The 15,353-nt window shown below is 45.5% G+C and overlaps 1 protein-coding gene across 2 annotated transcripts in view; it reads left to right on the forward strand.

Annotated features, from left to right (window-relative positions):
- Positions 1–10,817: 10,817 nt before the first annotated feature.
- Positions 10,818–15,353, forward strand: part of BLK (BLK proto-oncogene, Src family tyrosine kinase) — a 48,990-nt gene continuing 44,454 nt past the window's right edge. For both annotated transcript variants that reach the window (XM_016160927.2, XM_016160926.2), the window contains exon 1: positions 10,818–11,128. The gene's annotated coding sequence lies outside the window, so the exon portion shown is untranslated. The remainder of the gene's footprint in view (positions 11,129–15,353) is intronic.

The raw sequence follows: 15,353 nt of genomic DNA on the forward strand, positions 1-15,353 counted from the left end.
CTGATGGATCACTTTCAGGTTAATGTTTCACGATCGTATCAAAATGTTCGGCAAGCAGAATCAGCCCGCACTGAAAATGGTCGTCGGGGGTGACGCCATAGGCTTATGAGAAGGAAAGAGAGAGCAAGAGGGAGATAGTGAGGTGGGGAAGGAGAAAGCAGGGAGAGGAAGAAGAAGGAGGAGGAAAACAGGAAGAGGAGGAGGAGGAGAAGGAGGAGGAGGGAGAGGAGGAAAGGAAGAAATAAAAAGGGAAGAGAAATGTTCAGAACGAATTCTCATGTTTAAATGTGTCCCCCAAAATTCATGTGTCAAAATCCTAACCACTATCAGGAAGCGGGTTTTTGGGAGGTAATTAAGTCTTGAGGGCAGAGATCTCATGAATGGGATCAGTGCCCTTACAGAGAGACCCCAGAGAGCTCCCTCCCCTCTCCCGCCACGTGAGGGAGGACACAGGGAAAAGGCTCCGACCGTGGAAGCAGAAGTGGGCTCTAACCAGACGCCACATCTGCCGGTGCTCTGATCTCGGACTTCCAGCCTCCAGAACTGTGAGGAGTAAGTTTCTGTTATTTATAAGCCCCTCAGTCTGCGGGTTTTGCCAGAGCAACCCCAATGCACTAAGGCAGTGAGATACATTCTTTCCAGTGTCCTGCAGTCCGGAGCCTGTGTGAGTGAACAGGACACCGCCGGGATGATAATCGGACTCTTCTTCCTGCCCCTCGTGGAGGCTGTGGCCCACGCAGGCCTGGGTTGTCTAGCTGTCGCGGGAAGGGAGGCCAGCTGGGGCCAAGAGTTCTGCAGCGGAGCCCCACCTGGGGCACACCCCCACCTCAGGACAACCTCGTTTCTCTTTGGACCCGACCTCAGCTTTCTGAGCCAGTTTAACCCTGTGGGTATTTCTGCATCCTTGCGAGTCAGGGCTCAGGGGGCTGAAGGAGTTGGATTATTTTTGCAATTGTCCAAGGGAGAAAAACAAACTGTTGGCAGTTGGGAGGGAACAGCACCTTAGAGTGGCTGTATAAAATCCTCTCAACCTCCACCCCACCCCCAATCGACCCTTCTTACCCTGAAATCTAGCCACGCAAACAACTCAGACCTCTGGGACTTCAGAGTCTAAAAGAAATCAGGCAGAGAGGCTAAGTTTAAAGTACAGTTTAGACCCAAACTTTTGAACATCACAGTCCTTCTAAATTATGTCTTTATAAAAGGTTTCTTGCCATCAAAAGAACCATTAGATTTTTAAAACGCATTGACATACAAACACGCCCACACAAATACATCCAGTACCTGCAAAATACTAGGTTCTGAGCTGGATAATCGTTCTTGCGTGATCTAACTCAAATGTTAGAAGGAAGTAGAGAAATGTTTAATAAATCTTGTCAGATGTACCTATTTGCAGGCTCTGGAGTACATAGATTCTTTCATCTTTCCCTAAATGTAGTGATTCTATTTCTCTCTCCTCTCCGCTTGGTATCCACTCCTCTAACTAGAATTGGTGTCCCTCACTCCTCATGCAAACCGCCACTCTGACGCTTAACCCGAAGCACAATGACCTCTTGTCCATCTCTCCTACTAGAGTCCAAGCCCTGTGAGGTCAGCAATGGTGTCCGTTCCTGGAAATGTTCCCAGTGCCCCACACAGGGCTGGAACCCAGTGGGTACCCACCGATGCATGAATAAGTGAGCATATGAATGAATGAATGAGCACGCATTTTTATAAACCCTTGTGCTTCCTTTAAAGAAGAAAGAAGAAACGGGAGGTAAACGAGCCAAGTCAGGAATGTCGGGAATGCCCTGGATGGATGGCTGGTAATGGGGTGGGTGGTTTGAGAGCTGGGCCATTGTCCTCTGCCGTCCTTGGAAGGAGCTTGACGAGGCTCTCTCCCCATTATTAACAGGCCTACGTAATCACCACTCACCTTTTCTAAGGAGCTAAAACAGGGTAGTCAATTACTTCATCTTTATTTTCGGCAAGGGGCAAATTTTGCGAGGTCCTTTCTGCAGATGGAGAGATGGAGGCGACAGGTCATTTCCCCAGGTGTATCGGCAGCTCAGCAACTCAGCAACTCGAAACCAGCTGCCAGTCTGGAACTCGTCATTACCCTCCAGCCCTGAGCTTGGCAGCAAGGTGCATAAGAATGTTTTCCATTCTTACTGTCACTTGGGGAAATTCCACCGCTTGCCCCACCTTCCCCCAAGGCAGCTGGGGTGTTTGCACCTGGGCGTCTGGAATGTGTGTGCATCAAGAGGGGGCAGAGCAAGGAAAGGATCTCAGCACATTTCTGGGCCTCGGATTCCTTTCATGGCACAATGGTCCCTCCTGATGGCCTGAGCAAGGCAGTGAGGATTTAGGCCCCCTCTGGCCTGAGGCCCTGTACAGGCTGGAAACTCTCCAGTGTGTCCTGTCTGAAAGGCCATTTGGGCTGCAGTGTAGGGGCCAGGGCCGAGGCAAGGCCGGAGTCAGACCCCAGCTGCCAGACCCCAGCCTGTTTGCTCAGCACAGAACCCCATTCCAGGGCTAGTCTGGGGACAAAGTTTTCAGAGCCTTTAGTTTTAATTTTTTCGAAATTAGAAAACAGGAAAATTTGAAAAACAGAAAAAATCAAAAAGTTCAAAAAGAAAAAAACGATCATTTATATTCCCACTACCCATAATTAACTATTATTATATTTCAGCATATTGCTTCTAGGTTTTTCCATACTGTGTATTGTCTTAAGAAGTATATTAATTGTTAGTAAATTATTCTTTTGTTAAAAAGATGAGAATATTATAGGTAAAGCTAAGTCTCTTTTGACCTGCCCCTGCCACTCTCCTCCTCCCCAGAAAGTCACCGCTGTGAGTTTGGGGTGTATGTTCCTTATTCATGGCTTTACTTCAATACACGTGAAAACACACGCGGAGTTTCACTTTGTTTGTGTTTACTCCTAATGGTGTAATCCTTCATGTATTGCTCCACCGCTCGCCTTTTTCCTCCCCAGCAGGTGCTTGATGTTGATACATGTGGCTCTGAGCCACGTCGGTGACCTGCCCCTTCCAGCCACAGCGGCGCAGTGTGGTCCTCGCTCACCTGTGCTTCTCCATCGTAGGTTCTGAGAGGCAACACTGAGGGTGGCTGGGCCTTTTCCTTGTTGCTAGATACTGACAGATTTCTCTCCCTTTAATAATGTTCCTATTTACACCCCAACCAGTAGGACCCGGTTACCCATTAACCAAGACAGCTCCTGATACGCTGAGTTTTTGTGTGTGATGGGGGAGAATGGTACCTCGCTGTGACTTTTCATCTCTGGTTACCAAGGGGGTTAAACATATAATTTTTTTTTTCTATATGGATGCCCAAGTGCTCCAACATCATTTATTGAATTACTTATTCTTTCTCCGCTGAGTAAAAATGCCAGCATTTTAATATACTTGATTTCCATGTGTGTACAGATCATTCCATTCAATTGTACTAATCCAGTTGTCTACTGCTGAATCAATCAATACTATAGCATTTTAATTACTATAGCTTAAAATATATTGGCATCTGTCGTAGTTGTTTAGAGCTGCTATAACCATTGCCTGGGCTGCTTAAACAGCAAACGCTTATTTCTCACCGTTCTGGAGGCTGGAAGTCCAAGATGAAGGTGCTGCAGATCCAGCATCTGGGGAGAACTTACTTCCTGGTTTGCAGACAGCCGCCTTCTTGGGTCCTCACATGGCAAAGAGAGAACAATCTCTCTTGCGCTGCTTATCAGAAGGGCGCTAAAGACACCATGAAGGCTCCACCCTCATGACTGTAGTCACCTCCCAAAGGCCCTATCTCCTCACACCATCACATTTCAACATATGAATTTTGGGGCGGACACAAACATTCAGCCCATAACAGTGACAATACAGTTTTGCTAATTAATCCTTAATAGAAATTCTGTGAGTGTACATATTATTCTTTTCATGGATGAGGAAATTGAAGCTCAGATTACTAAAATGATTTGTCCATGGCCTATCTCACCCAGGACCCAGGGCTGAAAGGGGTTGCAAACGGGGCCCTGTTGATTCCCCCGTCTGCTCCGTTTTCCCTGGGCCCTGCCACCTTTCGGTGTGACCTGAACTGACCATGGCACACCACAGAAAACGACCAACGAGCCTGTCCCTGAGCCTTCGTGAGGCGCGTGGGGGAGGTTGTGTTCTACATTACGCAGTGTCCCCCCAACGAAGACCCACCAGACAGCTCTGGAGCGCGGGATGGGCTTTTCTGAGACCTCAGCCTCAGGAGAACCAGGCTTCTTCGAGAAGCTGCGTTTTCTCTTGGACACTGTGATTCTTGAGCCGTGGTGCTGTGCTCTCCGTCCCAGGTTGTGGAAAGCTCAGAGCCAAGCGCGCGGCCCCCCTTAGCGAGTGGGGAAGACTTCGTGGCAGACGTGGGGTCTACGCGCCTCATTCTCGGCCCCATCTTACTTTCCTACTCTTATTCACTCCTTTGACTCATTTTCCCCATCTACTTAAGAATGTTTTATTTTTGTATATTGTAGATGTGAATCTTTTTAGACTGCAGTCCTTTTTGGAACAAGGTAACATGGCAATCTGTAAAGGGAATTAAAGTGAAGTATTTCAGTTAGCGTTGGGAGCATTTTGGGGCCTGATCCCGGTGAGTTAGGAGGTTTCAAGGTCTCCTCTTCCTCACTGGGGAGAATTCTCCAGACCCCAGCCCTTGTGGCCACCATGCTTCCCCAGGCCCAGCCCTAGCCCTGGCCTGTTTATTCCAGCTCCTGGGGCTCAGTCTGTGTTCCATCGAGTGACTGGCTCAGTCTCAGGTTCTGCTACTGCCCTGCATGAGCCCCTCCTGGGCACTGACTCAGTAGAGTTGGGCTCCAGCAGGCCAGGGTGGCCCCTAGAAGGGTCTGGGAGGGCCTCGAATTGCCAAGCTGCAGATATTGCTGATGTCCCTTTAAGTGATTGAGAGAGTCTGATTTGCGGCAGCTCGGCCTTCCGGGTTTGAAGCTCCCAGAACATCTGCTCTCAACTCAACCCAGTCATTAGTGGGACTGTGGAATGGAAGTAAGGGAAGAGTTTTCTAAGAGGCCAAGCGTTGGAGAGCAAAGAGGACTGGACTGCGGGTCAGGAGACTTGGCATCCAGTCCCGATGGTGTTGCTCACCAGCCTGCAGCCTTGAGCAGATCTCTTTTGCTTTTTTCTCTTAACCCTATAAAATGGGGATGACATCACCCAGATGAAACTTTTCTCAGTCACTCAGTAATGATGACCGAGTACCTTGGATGTACTAAGAACTACTCATGGGGCGGGGGATAGAGTGACCAACAAAAACTACATGGCCCCGTCTTGTGGGAACTGTCTGCATTCTAGTGAGCAAAGACAGGCACTAATAATCAAATAAACCAGCAGACAAGGTGACTGTAGCTACAGATAAGTAACAGAGAGAAAATCAAATAGAGGGACCCATGGGGGAGTCCTGGGGAGATGCAGCTCTGTCAGCTGGGGTCAGCATCAGCAAACGCTGCAGGAGTCTCAGTGGTAAAAGTTAGAATGTCTGCAGCAGAGGGGAGGGCTGCTGGGGTCCTCCTGGTCTCCTTTTCCCCATGGGGGGGGGGACCTCGCTAAGGGGTCCGTCCATCTTGGCAGGAAGCTGTGTGGGAATAAGGGATGGGGCGGTCCAGGTAAGATAGTTCCTATACTCTTCTCTGCAGCCATCCTTGGTTTCTACTATAAGTTCTTCATTGCATTCCAGAGCTCTCCCACGGCTGTTTTAATGTTTGTAGTTCTTTATTTGTTACCGTGTGTGTGTGTGTGTGTGTGTGTGTGTGTGTGTGTGTGCTGAGACCACTCCTCCTCTTTACTTCTTAGCTATGTTTCTTTGAATTTTTTTTCCTTAGTGGCTCCTCTAGGGATTATAACACACATCTTCAATTTATCCCAATCTACTTTAAATTAGTAGTGAATTTTGGGTGAAAAACAGAAACTAGTATTGCTCCATTTCTCATGCCCCCTCCTCTGTGCTACTATTGCCAAATGTATTGATATGTGTAATAACCCCACAGAATTTCTGCTTTGAGCACTTGTATGCATTTTTAAAAGGTTAAGAGAAGAAAATATATATTTATATTGTTATATATAGTTTAATTTACCTAAATGCTTGCCACTCCCAGTGCTTTCATTCCTTTCTGTGAACTGGTTACCATCTGGTATTTTCTTCCAGCCAGAAGGACTTTATAGTTTTTCCTGTACTGTAAGTCACATAGAAACAAATTCTATTTAGTTTTGTTTGTTTGGGAAAATATTTATATTAACTCCATTTTTGAAGGATAGTTTTATTGAATAGTGAATTCTTTAGGTGACAGTTTTTTATTTCATTTTGCACTTTAAATATATCATTCGACTGCCTTCCAGCCACCATTGTTTCCTATGAGACGTCAGCCATTAATCGTATTGTTGCCATAAATATAATGCATCATTTTTTCTCTTGCTGCTTGCAAGATTACTTCTTTTCTTTGATTTTCAGTATTTGGACCATGATGTCAAGGTGCAGTTCTCTCTGTGCTTATGTTATGTTAGGTTTATTTAGTTTCTTAACTGTCCTAGTCCATTCGGGCTGTTAAAACAAAATAACATAAACCGGCTGGCTTATAAACAACAGAAATTTATTTCCCACTGTTATGGATACTGGCAAGTCCAAGATCAAGGAACCAGCAGATTTGGTGTCTGGTTCGGATCTGCTTCATAGATGGCTAACTTTTTGCTATAACTTCACATGGTATAAGGGAGGAAGAGCTCTCTTGGGCCTGTTTTATGAGGATACTAATTCTAATTCTTTTCCAGATAAATATGACTGAGAGATTTTATTTCTATAAGGCTCCACTCTCATGACCTAATCACCTCCCAAAGGCTCCACCCCCTGACACGGTCACATTCGGCATCAAGCTTCAACATGTGAATTTGGGGAGGACACAAACATTCAGACCATAGCACTGACTCTTTAAGTCAGTGTTACTCACTAACATTGACTTTTTCAACTGCTTCTTTTTTCAAATAATTTTTCTGTGCCTTTTTCTCTTTTTTCCCCTTTGGAACTCCTATTCCATTTATATTTGAACACTTTACATTGTCTGGCAGGTCTCTAAGGCTCTGTTCATTTTTATTAACTCCTTTTCTTCTCATTCTTTAGCTTGGATAACTTTTATTGCTGCATCTTCAAATTTTTTCTTTTGCATCTCAGATCTGCTGTTGAACGCTATTCAGTGAATTTTTAATGTTAGTTTTTGTAGTTTTAAGCTCTAGAAATTTCATTGGACTATTTTTTAAATAATTTCCATTTCTCAGTTGAGATTCCCTTTCTGTTGACTCATTGTTAACATAAATTCTTTTAATTCTTTGTGCACATTTTCCTATAATCCCTTGAAAACAACCATAATAGCTTAGAGTCGGTATTGACATTTTCTGGTCTCAGTTTTCTGTTTCTTTGCATGTCTAGTAATTTCTAGTTGAAAATTGGACATTGCAGTGATTCTGAATTCTGTTTCATATTCCTGAAAGTTGTTGGCTGCTTTACTAACTTACCTGCACTTTAATGTCCAAGTTGGTCTCCTCGATGGTGTGTAGCCACTGATATCACTGTGAGGTTTTTATTTTTAGTATTTTATTTATTATTATTTTTTTAGTCTGGTTTTCTAACAGAAAAAATCTCTATTTCTGCTGTATTTAATGGTCAGGCAATTATTTGGACAGAGATTAAGCTCAGATACCATGAATATATAAACCTTCCATTTTCTGCTGCCCAAGCTGTGTGTGGTTGGAGTAAGTAATAAATACATTTAGATCTACAGTAAGTCCTTCGGTTCCCCCTTGGCTCCTACTTTTCGCTGCATTCTCAGGTCTCCCTGACTCATGCATATTTTAGAAGCCTGACTGGCCCTTTCGCGGTTCTCTGACTTCCAGGATTTCCCCCATTACATTTCTGGGTGATCATCTACCCACTCTGAAAAGAGGTTATAACCATTACGAGGCTAAGCTGGTCAAGCTGTAGCTTTTCACTTCCCGTCTAGAACTAATTTCATGACCTCTAACTTATAAAACTGCAGTTTTTCATCTTTCCATCCCAGACCAAATCTGCCACCTGATGATGGTGCTGGTTTTTACTAACAACCCTCGAAACAAGCTCACCATTCCCACTGGTTAAGATGTAGTCCTCGTCACCCAAGCTAAGGCATGGGGGAGGGTAGAACCCCTAAGCAAGAAGATCACAGACTCATGGTCCTTTATATGCAGTAGCCATTTTTCAAGATTAAGCACTTCTCAATTTGTTGTCTGCCTTTGGTCATTTTCTGGTGCCCTAAAATGGTTGGTTTTGCCAACTTTGTTTAGTTTTATACTTGTTTTCTTCAGAGAGAAAGGTCCCAATTTCTTATACCACCATTCCTGAAGTGAATCTTGGCCTGGGTTATTTTCATGTTTCTTGCACTCCAATATTCTATTGCCCACAGCTTTTGATTTAGATCAGAAATGTACTGGTGTCAAGAGACTTGTGAAGACACACGACAGGAGAGTTCTAAATTTTGCATAAGTCACTTCAAATGTGCAAAAAAATAAATGAGGAAGCCATTGAGGCTGAGCACTGAGCTGGGGGGTTTCGGAGCCGGGGTCTAGTCTCGTGTAGCACTGAGAGTTTTCTCTGAGGTTTTCTAACAAAATGTCTAAAAAAGACACCCCTAACCTCACTTGACCCACCCCAGTACTTCCCATCGTCTCCCCTGGGCCTTTCCCCCACCTCCCCTCTGCCTTTTTCATGGATTCTATGACTCTGTGGGGGTGAACATGGCTGAAATTAACTTTCACTTCTGCTCAGACATCTGAAACCTAAAAGCAAGGTCATTTCCTTGTTCTTTTCTGAGTGGCTGCTGGAATCCGTTTTTGTTTTTTCCGACCCCTGTCTGTTGAAGGTGGACAAAAAGATGAAGTGTGTTTTTTTTCTTTTTTCCAGATCACACAAAGGCCCGTTTGCCCTGAACCTCCCCTCCCTGCAAACTGGCACAACCCCTCTCATTCCAACCTTAAAGCAATGAGCCAGTCTGAGGAAAATGAATTTTCTCCTTCAGAAGGTGGATTTCCTGCCACCCCCCACCCCACTATTTTCTCTGTGTTCTCAGGTCCAAGTATGTAAAAGTTGTCCAAAGGTCACTTATTTAGTTTCCACTGATAAAAACATTAGACATAATTAGACAGTATTACTGATCCTCGTAAAAGGTTTGACTTAGGTACCTGCTTCTAAGAGTTTGCAAGATTCTTAGTCACAAATCATATTCAAAGCCATCTCCTTGGTAACTTTCCCTGGTAATCCCTGATGGAGTTATTGCTCCCGTCTCTGTTCTAATACTTTGCCTTGTGGAGGCTTCCATATAATGGGGAATGGTATTTATCATGCCCCATCATAATTGTCTAGTGGACCCCTTCCCAGGCTCCTTAGGCTGAGTCCCTCGGTAGAGGGTCACGCCTGTTTATATCTCTACCTCTAGAGCTAATGTGCTAATGTGTGCTTACCATAGAGCAGACATTCACATAAATTTGTTGTATTGATTAAATTGAAATAACAAGACTAAACAATCTCATCTCAAATTACTAACTTGTTAACTTGTAAGTTTAAGGACTTCAGGATTCTTTCAACTTGTGTTTAACACGTAGGTCCAACTCTTGGGTGTCAGGTGATATAACGATAAATTAATAATAGCTACAATTCAGTGAGCACGACTGGTTCTGGACACTGTTCTGGGCCCTTTGTTACCAAGGATAGAAGGAGACAAAGCAGTTTTGCAGATCAGATTTGTGACTTAGACTAGGCATATTTACATCAGCTACCAGTTATTTGGAGTTTACTAAATTCTAGATACTGTAGTAGATACTTTTTGTACATTAATCCATTTATTTTTATAAAAACCTTTTGGAGGAAATGAAGCAGAATGTTTCCAAGGAGACTTAGGACCGAAGAACTCTATGTTGCTATGAACATCTGTCAAAAAGCTCTTTCTTACCAGGAACTCACAGCGAAGCATTGTCTTAGTCCTAAAATCCAAGGAAAGAAACTCCATGAGGAACCTGAGATTGTGGACTGTAGTTCCAGGCCAGGGGGAGAAGCAGTCCTGTCTGAATTCTGTCCCCTAGGAGGTTCCCAGACATAAAGGCAGGAGAGGAGCCCACCCAGTGGCTCCCTTTGGTGCAGGGATCAGAAAGTGTGTGACCAGTGGCTCACCTGTCTGGTTGGGCCAGCAAGCCCCCTGAGGTCATCTCAGCAATCCTCTCGGTCCCGTTGGTCCCTTGGCTGGTGGAGTCTAGGACAGCACCTCACCACTCTCGATGTCAGGATCCATTCCCCGTTGCCTCCATTACTCTCTGCTCCTCTGAGATTCAGTGCCAGGTGAAGGAGCACATAGAAGAGGCTCTGAGAGCGAAATCAGCTCGAGTGCTATGACAAACAAACAAAAATGGGGAAGTGACGTGTGTTAAGAGCCAATTTTGTGCCCATCTCTCACGCTCATTTTATCATTCGTGCTCATCGTATGTCGTGGGCCAGGCTGAGAGAATGGTGGCCCTGGTCACATAGATGGCACCAGGCAGCAGAGCCCCAGCATTTTCTTGCCTTGCAGACAAATGGTGAGGCAGAGCAAAGTCCCTGATAGAGTTAGCTTGAAAGCTTACTAACTCTGCCAGGCTTGTGTCAGAAAAACACCCTCTGTGTTGGTAAACCCAAACCCCGTGAGAAAACTTTCAGGTAGCACAGGGGCACTGTGACCAATGCGGCCCAGGGCCAGAGAAAGACCAGCCGCTCGTGGTCCTTCCTCACTGGCTGTTCTGGGGCAGTGGCATCCCCTGGGCCCAATGAGCCCGTGGAAGCTTTCAAAATGCTCAGGAGGGGCGGGGCTCCTTGGGGGCAGATGGTGCAGCTCTGATCACAGACCGGGGAGCCTGTCACCTCTGCCTGGTACTTGCCGAGGGCAGGAAGCCATGAACTCTGAGAACTGATCGAGATGACTGGGATGGGCTTTTCCTTTAGAATTTCATCAGGAGTTGCTGGTTACAGTTAAAAGGCCGCTGCACCACAAGGGCGCTGGGGTTTGAAAAGCTATGGTGAAAGGCCACTGAGCGTTGCCAAGGTAAGACTCTGCATCTTCCGTTTTCACGATCATCTTATTTCCTTAAACTGTGACAACAGTGCTCTGAGGCCGTAGTTGGGAGAGCTGGCAGGAATATCGCTATGGATGTTATGGACGGAGAGAGAAGACGTTTACGTGATCTGACCCACGGCTATGAATAGCTTGTCCCATTGTTGGTTTGTTTCATTTTAGAGCGTTTTTCTGATTTATAAAAAGCTCATCTGTCCAGGGTAGAGTCTCCTTCTTGGGCTTTTTAAACTGGAAAAGGCAATGATGAGCCACAGAGAGAAGGTGGGGAAGGCCGTGGGCTGGGGACATGGGTGGGCACGCATAGCCAGTTGTGGGGGTGTCGAGCAAGTTATTCAGCCTCTCTGTGACAGGAAAGTGACATCTACGGGGCAGAGAAATAGAGGCGAGCAGCGATGGGGGAGTGTCCGGCTCAAGGTACATATTGGTTGTTGCTTTTGTTTTGTTTTATTTGTTTTTGAATAAGGTTTCCCATTTTTCAGGCATTCGGTGTGGGTTGATGGAATAGTCTTAATGATGACCTTTTTTGGCTAAAATATCTATTTGGCCAACTGCAAAAAGGAAAGAAGAGTTGACAACTTTTTCAGTCATTTTCTAATTGGCCATTGCTTTCTGCCTCAACTGTCCACATTACCAAGAAACTATAGAATTGCCATCATTGTGCTTCCATAGTTATAGAGAAAAATTCTGCATAATATGTATGCAGATACCCTTCTTTCCTGAATAGGAGCTGGAGTCCCCTCACCCTGAGTGAGGGCTGAACCTGAATACAGAAAGGGAAAAACAGGACCTCTATAATGGAGAATCCTGGCAGATAGCATGTTAGGCAGGTGATTAAGGTTGATGTCTTGTGGGGTAAGTCATGTATCGTGCAACTCTGGCTACAGTGCAAGAATAGCTCTTCACTTCTGTGCTATTCTTCCCCCAAATCCATAACCCCAGTCTAATCACAAGAAAACAACAAACAAATCCAAACTGAGGGACAACTTACAGAATATTTGACCTTCAAAGTTGTCAAGGTCATGAAAACTGAGAAGAGTATCAAGAAGAGTAAGAAAACATCATAACTAAATTCAGAATTCACATCTTAGATTGATTGGATCCTAGAACAACACCAAAAAAGTCATTAGTGAAAAAAAATAGGTAAACTCTAAATAAAATCTGAAGTTCAATTGATATCACTTTATCAATATGAATTTCTTCATTCTGGCAAATGTACCTGGTGGGGTAAGATGTTGACATCAGGGAAAGCTGAGTGAAGGGTATATGATAAGTCTATACTATCTTTGTAATTATTTTGGAGATCCCAAATTATTCCAAATTAAAAAGCCAAAAAATAATTTATACTCATCCTGTCTTAGAGCAGGAGTTGCCAAAATCTGAACATGCTTGGGAAGACTGGCAGTGGGCCCCACCCTCTCTGTGAACATTCTGGAACACAGCAAGCCTTTTGCGTTTTTTAACATTCTTTCTCCCAACCCCCACCTTATTCCTGGAAAGCTCTGTAGTTCCCCGTCTTCATGGTATTTCTCATCATTCATTTTTTTTTTTCATTCAGTATGCATTTTTTGAGCCCTCACTCTGTGTGAGGGGGTTTAGGGCCAAGTACCCCACCCTCTATGGGCCCAGCAGAGTTCATTAGGCTGGATCAAGCTCTTGGGCCTCCAGGTATTAACCAGCAACCCAACCTGACCCCTCCTGGGTTAGGAAGTAGAAGGCCAAGAATGGAGGCAAGTGGGGGCCCAGACCATGCATAGAATATCCGGATGGAATCTGCCATCCTCTAGGCTCAACCATCCTCATGGACTCTGTGGCCAGCCTGCCAAGCAGCTGTGAGTTGTGCTGGAAAAACTCTTCCCTCCCAGCAAAGCCATGACCTTAGGGACCTAAAGTGGGAACCCAAGGGCCAGCTCCTGCTTGAGTGACAACCTGATATTGGGACCTACTCTGTTGCCTTAGAATCTGCAGCAGCCAGATGAGGCCACCAGAGGCCAGCATTCTTGTTTATGAGATTCAGGTGCGTGGGGAGGTGATGGGGAGACAGAGAGGCCTGACAGCCCCTCCACCCTTCTCACCTTCCCCCCACACACCCTATGGGCCTGGCAGAGCAGGTGCGCCCTTGTTCAAAGGTGATGTCTTAGCCAGATTACAGAAATGCTTCAGAAGCAGGAGAGAAAGAAGAAAGAGTGATGAGGCCACAGGAAGACAGCACTTAGATGAAAATCACAACACTTAGATGAAGATTAAAAGTAAAGAGTTGGGATTACCACTGAGCCTAACCTACCTTTCCTGTCCCATCTCTTGCTCCCCACACTGCCTTCCCTGTCCCCTTTGACTAGACCAGCGTGCGCTGCTCCTGGAATGCACCAGCCGTGCTCCTGCTGGGCCCTCTGCCTGGGGCCCCCTCCCCACTTTCCCATTTTGGCCAAGTCCCATTTGTTCTAATTCTCAGAACCAGTGTCAATGTCTCCTCTTCTGTCATCAGCACCCAAATCCATCCTTGTACTCCTAAGACATGCTTAGGGCTATTTGTTTTTATATCTGCTGTACCTCTGGACCTGAGCTCCTTCAGGACAAGGACCAGGCCTTCCTCTGCTTCTTTCTGGGTCCTGGCACCTAGAACAGCACCTGGTACACGGTGGGCACCCTGTGAAACATTTCTTGAGTGAGAGAAAGGAGGACAAGTTCTTGAATGCAAGTGATAATTAAGATATGAGAAAAAAAACTTGAAGGAAGAAAAGCATGTAATATTAATGGCTGCTCACAACCACAAGAAGTGCCATCATTACACGGTTTTAACAGCACCCCTTGCAGAAGGAGATGGGGTGTCACTATGTCTTTGGCATGTTCCGTTCCATGCAAGGTGATGAGGGCCAGCCAATTCTGCACTAAGACCTGGCTCTGCCCTTGCCAACTGGGGCAGTATGAGCAAATGACCTAGCTCTCTATGAAATGGGAACAGTTGCATCCCGCTCCAAGCACAGATGTGAGAACCAAATTGAACAAGGTGGTCAGAGCATGGAGCCTAGCTGTACAAGAGGCTCTGCCATGGTCCCTGCTGCCCCTGCGTGGTCTTGTCCCCCACAGGCCACTGTGTGGCTCGCAGGTGCTTCCCCACAAAGGGCAGATGCTTCCAAAACCAAGGAGGTCCTCTCGGGTGCCATGTAGTCACCACGCTCTGCTAGCTTCTGCACACCTTGATACCTGGGCTGCTGGGCCAGGACCAGGGTGAGGCAAGTGAGGCACCAGAGGCACAGAATTGAAAAAAGCCCTGATTCACAGTGTCACTCGAGTGCAGGGAAGGTTCGTATATGTTCACGACGGAGAGTCCACAAGGGTGTGAGATGATCTGCACTTAATGTATTAAGCCAAGAATTCTGACCTCTGAGACCCATGGGCCGCTGATGAGTTTAATGGAACATACAAGCTCCTTGAACTTGTATGCAAGCTTCTGTGGACATACACACCTGTTTGCAAAGAGTGTTTATGGTTTTCATCAGATTCCCCAAGGAAGTTGCCAACCCCTAAATATTTGGAATCACCAAGTCCAGTATTTAGTGGGGATAATATAATTTGATCTCTCAGTGTGTTGTGGACACAAAGAAGTAGAAAGAACTTGGGCACAGGAGTAAGACAGAGCTGAGAGGTCCTATAGCGTAGAGGTTGGATGCCTGGCCTTGTGACCAGAGGGCTTGTGTTCAAGGTCGAATCTTGCCACTTCCTGGCTGTGTGACCTTTGGCAAGTTACCAAATACCTTCATGAACTAACAATAATTTGACCTCTCTCTGTACTGGCAGCCTTACCTAGCTCAGGTAGGTTACTTATGCACTCCAGTCTTATTTCTCTACTTGCTGATAACAGCACATTTCAGGATTATAAGAATTAACCCTCAAAACCCTCATTCTTAGGTAAACTAAAACCGAAGAGTCTACAATATTTCTATCTAGATTCTATTCAATTCTCCATGTAAGAATCACCAGAGGAGTCCTTGTAGTTTGAAAAGGCACATTGTAATTTCTGTGGCTTATTTTTATGCATATTTATTTTGAAATCTCGAAAAGGGAGAGTGTGAGTTAATATTTATCAAAAGAGGAAATGAGTTTACTAAGGCCGAGAAACTTAGATCTAGCTATGTTGAGTACTCCCCTTGTGCGGAGCGGGTCAGCCTGAGAGCAGTGTGTTTGGATCTCAGCGCCT

Source organism: Rousettus aegyptiacus, unplaced genomic scaffold (assembly GCF_014176215.1).
Source record: "Rousettus aegyptiacus isolate mRouAeg1 unplaced genomic scaffold, mRouAeg1.p scaffold_m13_p_16, whole genome shotgun sequence".
In the NCBI taxonomy this organism is placed as follows: Eukaryota; Metazoa; Chordata; class Mammalia; order Chiroptera; family Pteropodidae; genus Rousettus; species Rousettus aegyptiacus.